Genomic DNA, 8156 nt, shown 5'->3' with positions numbered 1-8156 from the left:
ATAGTGCCTCCAGCAGATGATCCGGTGCCTCTGGCTGGACAGAGATCACCGGTGGAACAGGCACGCCCCCTCCTAGTGGGGAATGTCGTTCGCTGGACCCCGAAGCCGTATAGATCTCCGGAATGGCATCTGGCTGAGGGCCGAAGGGAACTCAGGCCCCATCACCAGTCCCCGTGGGGGCTTTCTCCCCCATGTGTCCGGCGTCCGAGGAGTCATCATGGGGTGTCACCCCGATGATCTCCGGAACCTCCCCCTGTCCTGGAAAAGTCTTTTTGGACACCACCTCGTCATCACCCTTGGGTGAGATGGAATGAGCAGGTGGCGGAGACATGCTAGCCATCTCCTCCGTGTCCAACGAATCCTCTGTCGAGGATCGCGGAGAGCCATCGCGCGTCGGACTGCAAGGACACAGTTTACAATATGTCAATATCACAAACCAGAAGAGCCAGACGTTTGCGAACTCTGGTACTTACGAGGCGGCCTGAGGTTTGGTCCGGCAAGGTCGTTCCGGACTGCTGTCGACATCCCACGCGGAGTTATCCGCGAGGGAGCCTCTAACCCTCTTAGGCACTTTCGCCTTCGGACTTGTGGGGGCCGCCCTCTTCTTCCTCCCCGCTTCGGGTGGGGAGTCGTTTTCTTCTTCCTCTTCATCGCTGTCGTTAGCGGACGAAGAGGAAGTCTTGCTTTCGGACGTCTTGTCCGGAGTGCCTTCATGGCAAGGGCCCCTCTTGGCCCCCTTTGCCGCCTTCTTGGCCATTTTCTCCGACACCTCATAGGGTGCGGGGAACATCATCTTCTCCAGCAATGGAAATGCTTCGTCTTCAGGCAGCGGAGCCGGACAGTTAATCTCCTCGGCCAGCTTAATCCAGGCCTGAAGATAGGGAAGGAAGCTTAAATTTCCTCTCAAATATGCTAGTAGGGGATACTCCTTGAAAACATTAAAGGAACTGACCGGGTTGGGCTGGCGCTTTAAGCTAAGCCCGCGGTCTTCGGTCGTAGGCGGTGGCATCTCACCGGCCTTAAAGAGCACCTTCCAGATTTCTTCGTGCGTCGTGCCGAAGAGCCCCAGTAGCGTTTGGTGCTTGGCCGGCTCGAACTCCCACAAATTACAAGTTCGGCGTTGGCACGGAAGGACCCAATGAACAAGCATTACCTGGACCATGTTGATGAGCTTGATCTTCCTTTCTATCATGTTCTGGATGCACGTCAGGAGCCCAGTCAGCTCATCCGAGGGACCCCAGGTTAGGCCCCTCTCTTGCCAGGAGGTGTGCCGCATCGGGATTCTGGATCGAAATTCGGGGGCCGCCAACCAGTCAGCGTCGCGCGGCTCGGTGATATAGAACCACCCCAATTGCCACCCCTTCACCGTCTCCGCAAACGAACCTTCGGGCCAGGTGCAATTGGGCATCTTGCCCACCATAGCGCCTCCGCACTCTGCTTGTTGACCGCGCACCACTTTCGGCCTCACATTGAAGGTCTTCAGCCACAGGCCGAAGTGAGGCGGGATGCGGAGAAAGGCCTCACAAACAATGATAAACGCCAAAATGTTGAGGATGAAGTTGGGGGCTAGGTCATGAAAATCCAACCCATAGTAAAACATCAACCCGCGGACAAATGGGTGAAGGGGGAACCCAAGCCCGCAGACAAAATGTGTGAGAAACACAACCCTCTCGTGGGGCTCGGGAGTGGGGACGATCTATCCCTTGGATGGGAATCGATGAGCGATCTCTTTGACCAGGTATCCGGCCTCCCGGAGCTCCTTGATATCCTTCTTCTTGACGGAAGAGGCCATCCATTTATCGCCAGCTCTGGATCCGGACATTTTTGGAGTACTTCCTTGAAAAAGGGAAAAGCTAAAGCCTGGGCGCTGGAGCTCGAGATCGAAAGGGCGGAGACAGGGAGGGAGCATGAGAAGAGGAAGAGGGAATCCTCATCCCCTTATAAAGGCAACATATATCAAGCGCCTCCTCACTCGCCTTAAGATCCGCCTATTCCCAATGACTGTGTAAACGGCACGGGTGGGTTACCCATGCCTGCATTGATGAGAATCCCGCAATAAGGGGACACAATCTCTACTTTGACAAGATGTGCCAATAACAAACCACGTCTCGAAACCTGGGATGGCAGACGAAAAACGGTTTGATTATGACCGGACGGACGTGATGTTACATTATGGAATATATATATATATATATATATATATATATATATATATATTCCTGCGGTTGTGCATGGTGTATAACAGGTCCGGATACAATCATCGCATCCGAAGACTATCTTGGAGTTCGGAAGAAGGGGAACCCGCCTTGCAATGCCGAAGACAATCTGCGCGCCGGACTCCTCGTCATTGAAGCCAGGTTCAAGGGCTACTGAGGGAGTCCTGGACTAAGGGGTCCTCGGGCGTCCGGCCTGTTATCCATTGGGTTGGACTGATGGGCTATGAAGACATGAAGGCCGAAGACTATACCCGTGTCCGGACTGGACTCTACTTGGCGTGGAAGGCAAGCTAGGCGACCGACTATGAATGTTCCCTCTGATGTAACTGACCTCATGTAACCCTAGATCTCTCCGGTGTCTATATAAACTGGAGAGCATAGTACGGATAGGACAAATTCATTACTATATACCCATAGGCTAGACTTCTAGGGTTTAGCCAATACGATCTCGTGGTAGATCAACTCTTGTAACACTCATATTCATCAAGATCAATCAAGCAGGAAGTAGGGTATTACCTCCATAGAGAGGGCCTGAACCTGGGTAAACATTATGTCCCCTGTCTCCTGTTACCATCGATCCTAGACGCACAGTTCTGGACCCCCTACCCGAGATCCGCCGGTTTTGACACCGACAGCGGGGCCTTGTAATTTGACTGCTTGTATAAATGTGCCGACGACCTGAGGAGGAGCAAAGGACCGTGCGGTATACTCAAGTTTTCCACTAGAGTGGTACGACGGGGGAGCACGAAACACGGGAGCCCAGTGCCATATGGCGATAAAAATGATCTAATTTGCTAGTCATCTCATTGTTAGCATTGTTCTATTCATGCCTCGCAGAGAATGTGACACGTGCCGCGAAATACCTGAAGCAAAAGAAGAAACACAGGAGCAAAAGAAGAAGGAAGATTATCACCCCGAAAAAGAAGGAAGACACACACACAAGTCTGGGGCGCTGCTCTCTACTACATGAAGGGTTGCTGGCCGCGGAGTCGTAACTGCTTCTTCATCGCCTCCACGACCTCCATCTCCTTGCGCATCTCCTCCGCCATCTTCTTCATTCTGTCCATGACGCGGGATTTCTCGACACGAGCCTTCATCATCTGTTCCACGGCCGCATTATGTACCTTGATAGCAGCCGGGTGCTCGATGCGGAGCTTCGCCAACTCCTCCTTCTATTCCATGATGAGGGCCTGCAACATCTTCATCGAGGAACTACTATTCTCATGCAGCTTCTTCCAGCCCCCATTCTCCTCCTTCAGCAGGTCAAGCTCATGGCAGAGCTTCGCCTTGTCCTCCTGAAGTTGCAGGATTTCACCGGTCGCCTTCTTCTCCGAGGCAATGCTCTTCTTCAGCAGCAACCAAGCCGGCGGTCAACTCCCCCTGCTCATTGAGCTCAGCGGGCATGTCGTCAAGGCTCTCCTTCAGCAGCTCCACCAAGCCGTGGATGAACTCCTTCTGCTTATTGAGGTGCTTATTGAGCTGATCGGGCATGTCGTCGAGGGATAACGACTCCAGCGCCGCCAGCTCGACATGTTTGCCTCTGCAGCTAGGGCGCTCCTGGGAGCCGTCGCTTGCCCGTGAGAGATCTTTCGAGGTCTCTGCGTGGCGGCGAGCCCTCTCTCTTATTTCCACAGCCTTGGTTGCCGCTCCCTTGTTACGAGTAGTTCGGATAGTTCTCGACCTAGAGCTCTGCACACCGGCCATGGCAAGGACGGACGAAGAAGGAGGACTTATGAGGAGGAAGGTAGAGTAATTTTCGGTTAGGTAGTTCCCCTTTTTATATCCTAAGTACTAGCACTAGTACTAAAACCTGCATACTGGGAACACGTTCAGGTTTGGTACGTACTGGTAGGTGTGAGCGGGCTTGCACTTAATTGTAGCACTAGTATTTTGGAATGTGATGGGAACAAGGTAAAGATTAATTGATGGTTTTGCTTTCGAGGCCCGAAACGACTCCCGATGAGTTTAGTGGAACATAAATTTCAAGTACTCCCGATGAGTTTAGCAGAACATAAATTGTTTAACATAAAATATATATCATTAAAAAATAGAATATTTGTAGTTTATAATGATATATTTTTCGTAATGTATGCCTCTTATTAAGTTGGTCATATTAACGACCTAGGTACATGTGCAAGACTTGTAAACTGAGATAGAGGGATTACTACACTACTCAAATGCGTTCGCACAAGTCAGTGATGTAACTGGTCATACAAGTCAGACCAAGCCGATGCGTGTCCCTTCGGTGAGACGCAGGTCCGACCGACCGTCTGTTGGTGCGACCAACCATAAAGTACTTATGCGATGGAGACTTCTGGTTGTGGCTCCGGTTGATTGTCATGACCAAGCATTCTAAAACTAGTGATAAATCGATTACCATCTTTTTCCAAATGACCAAGTATTTTTTACAGGAAAACAATACATATAGATGGAGTGATTGTCAAGGTTGCAAACATACATAGCGTTGCAAGTTCACTGCAGCAGCAACCGACTAGGTCACTGCATCACTGCCGGGGAAGGAGGGCAGCTCACCTCCCTTACGATGCATGCCCAGCGGCGTCGCCGCAACTGGTCCCGGGATTTGGCTTCTCCTACCGCCCATTTGAACAGTTGTACCGGCTGCTCATGCCATTGCGCAGGCATGCGTGTTCTTTCCTCCGCAGTCGACTCCGCGAATATGATCTTTGCCATTAGCCCTAGCTTGAAATCAATGCAACACTGCCAGATGCTGACATCCCTCAGCATCTCTCCCCTGAGATCGACTTGCGCCTCCACCTTGTGCTGCGCCAGGCGCAGCTCCTTGGAACTTCTCTTGAATCGATGCGACGCTTCCTAGATCCAATTTGCCCTTGCTGCCCACCATCTGAAACGCAACCCTAGCATGTCCTCCGGCGTCACCGATCTGTGATTCCAGAGCAATGGATCCCCTCTAAAACACATGTGGGTTTCGCTCAAAGGCAGCAGTGCTGCGGGCCACAGTGAGAGGGCCGCCCGCGGGATCCTGGGATCTAAGGGATTATCCATGGCGGGATCCTCCATGGCGGGATCCGGTGGGCGAGGCGGGGAGGCGAGCCTAGGCGCTGGGAGACCCCTACGAGGCTAAGATAAAGATAGTACTACTCCACTCCATCCATATTTACATACAAAGGCCACCAATACTAGCACTGGCAAAAATTGATCATGCTGCCTGCGTCCTGGTTTATTGGCCCCCTTTTTTGTGCCACTTTTTATGACATGCATAAATATTATGTTACTTACAAATATGGCCAAAAATTGGCACAAAATATGAAGGAGACCAATGGAAGTACTGGTACCCCATGATTTAACTACTCGCATGCGCGCAGTGGAGTAGTAATGTCTTTCTTCCGCCCTCACGTCCACTCAATTTGCATGCGCTGTATTAATTGGCCATCAATGAAATGAAGGACTTTGCACGCGTCAAATTATCACATGGGTGGATCTTCGTACAAAAATATGTCGCGTCGTGTACCCGCGTGTGTGTGCGAGGGAATGAGTGCGTGCGTGGCGTGCATGTACATCTTCGCTTCGTGCATGTACCGCCGGTGTGGCTCAGAGAGGACGAGTACATTCTTCTGGAAGCAGCAACACATCACTGTGATCAATCCACACAAGGAGGTCGCAACAACGCCTCCACATGTGCCACGTAGCTTCATGAACTGTAAGAGAGACACTGTGTAGCGAGCCATTGGAATTCTAATTTACGTGTTTGCACATACTCGAAGTACTAGTAAGGCACACGTGCATTACACACATCAGATTTGGCAACCAAATTATGAATAAATACCGCACTATAGCATGTAAGATCTGAGTCATATATGCCTGATGTAGACCTTCGTTTAAGTCTTATAGTTCACCTCATTCAAAATAAATTAGTTTTTATAAAAAGCTAGGGCCTCTTTGATTCATAGGATTTCCAAAATGCGGGAATAGGAAAAACATGGGATTAGAGTGGAATGTCATCTTGAATCCTGCAGGATTGTACGAGTGTTTGATTGTGCATAGAAAAAACGTAGGATTCTTTCAAAGTGGTTTGAGTGGATGGGATGTTTCCTATGAAATCTAGTGCAAATGAATCCTATGGAAAATTTCTATGGCTTACAAACCTACGAATCAAACAACCAAGATAGGAAAAATTCCTAAGGATTAGAATCCTCCAAAATTCCTTTGAGAATCCTTTGAATCAAAGAAGCCCTTAATCTATTTTATGATTCATGCAATTGTGCATTGTAAAGCATAATGTAAAAACAAATAATGGCAATTCAACTAGAAAAAAAAGTTTGGGCAGTTATGATACGGAAGATTCTAGAACAAAGGAGAAGCACTTGTGTTATGAGGTTTGTGCATTATGCTTAAGTTCAACCATGGAGTCTGCTTGATTGTACATGTGGCAAAATCCGGTGGGGGCTAGAAGATGGTGTGAAGGGCCAAGTGGAGGGAGACTATGAAGGAGTGCACAAGTGTGAGATCGGTATTTGAAGAGAGGGGGCGAGAACATGCACTGTTGCGCGTAGTGGCGGAGCCATGAAAAAAATGAGCTAGGGGGGCAAGCATTGCTAATCCTTTACGAGGAGGGCCAATTCATCAACTTAAACCATTTTACCAGCAATTGTCTAATGATCACATTCATAATAGCCTTGATATATAGTGATGTTAGGGGGGGCAGGGCCCTTGCTGTCCCTGTCTTCGCCACTGTGCGCGCGTTTGAGAGATGAAGCGGAGGCATGGATGATAAGAGGGGGACGTTGGATATATAATTAATGTGGTGTATTAGCTATGTAATCCTATATAGAGAGGTATAGATTGATCGATGTGGACGTGGGAAAGAGGGTGAGACCTCACTAGATATATAGATTGATCGGTTTGTGTGGAAAACTGTGAAAGACCTAGCTATATACACACACACATAGAGGAACATCGATCGTTGCACGTGCACGTGAGAGATAAAGAATGCCCGATATGATGGGGAGGGGGAGGTGTGTGTGTGTGCGTGCATGCATGCGAGACCGACTTGAAGAAAAAGATTGCATGTGTGCGATGGATAATGCCGACTGGTACTATGTGTGCATGCATGCATGAGAGAAAGTTAATGGTACAATTATAAAGAGAAGATGACTGTGTGGGTGTAAAAGACTAGGTGACGTCATAATCAATGTAAAGTAGAATTCGAATATTTGAATAAGAGATCATGATGTTTAAAACCCATGCATGCATGAATATAACTGAGATATATGTGGTGTGGTTTGGAAACGAGCATGGTGTATTGTATACACATTGAACAAGGTCAGACTGATTTGTATTTGAGATATCGATGGCAGACATTGTTTGGCCACATTGCGTTCGTGCATGGACACACTATTCTAATTGGAGATGATGGGTGGCTTTCGCATCACATATCTATATCTATACCCCTGTATATATTATATTTTATATTTTTATATAGTGTGCAGATAACTTTAACTTTGAAAGATGGTCGTTGGATGAGGCCAATTCGATGGTGCAGAGATGGCAAATTTGAGCACAACTGGCAGTTGGAATTCCACCAGATTTTGCCACATGTACAATTCAGAAGACTCCATGGTTGAACTTAAGCATAATGCACAAACCTCAAAACACAAGCACTTCTTCTTTGTTCTAGAATCTTCCATATCAGAATTGCCCAAATGTTTTTCTACATGATTTGCCATTATTTGTTTTTACTTTATGCCTTACAACACACAATTCCATGAATCTTAAAATAGATTAGCTTTCTTATAAAAACTAGATGATTTTGAATGAAATGAACTATAAGAGTTAAACGAACATCTACATCATGCATATATGACTCAAAGCTTACATGCTATAATGTGATATTTATTCATAATTTGGTTGCCAAATCTCATGTGTGCAATGCACATGTACCTTACTAGTCTAAATGGTGTT

The sequence above is a fragment of the Triticum aestivum genome, chromosome 5A (genome assembly GCF_018294505.1).
Source record: "Triticum aestivum cultivar Chinese Spring chromosome 5A, IWGSC CS RefSeq v2.1, whole genome shotgun sequence".
Lineage (NCBI taxonomy): Eukaryota > Viridiplantae > Streptophyta > Magnoliopsida > Poales > Poaceae > Triticum > Triticum aestivum.
Note: the sequence above shows the minus strand (reverse complement) of the source record.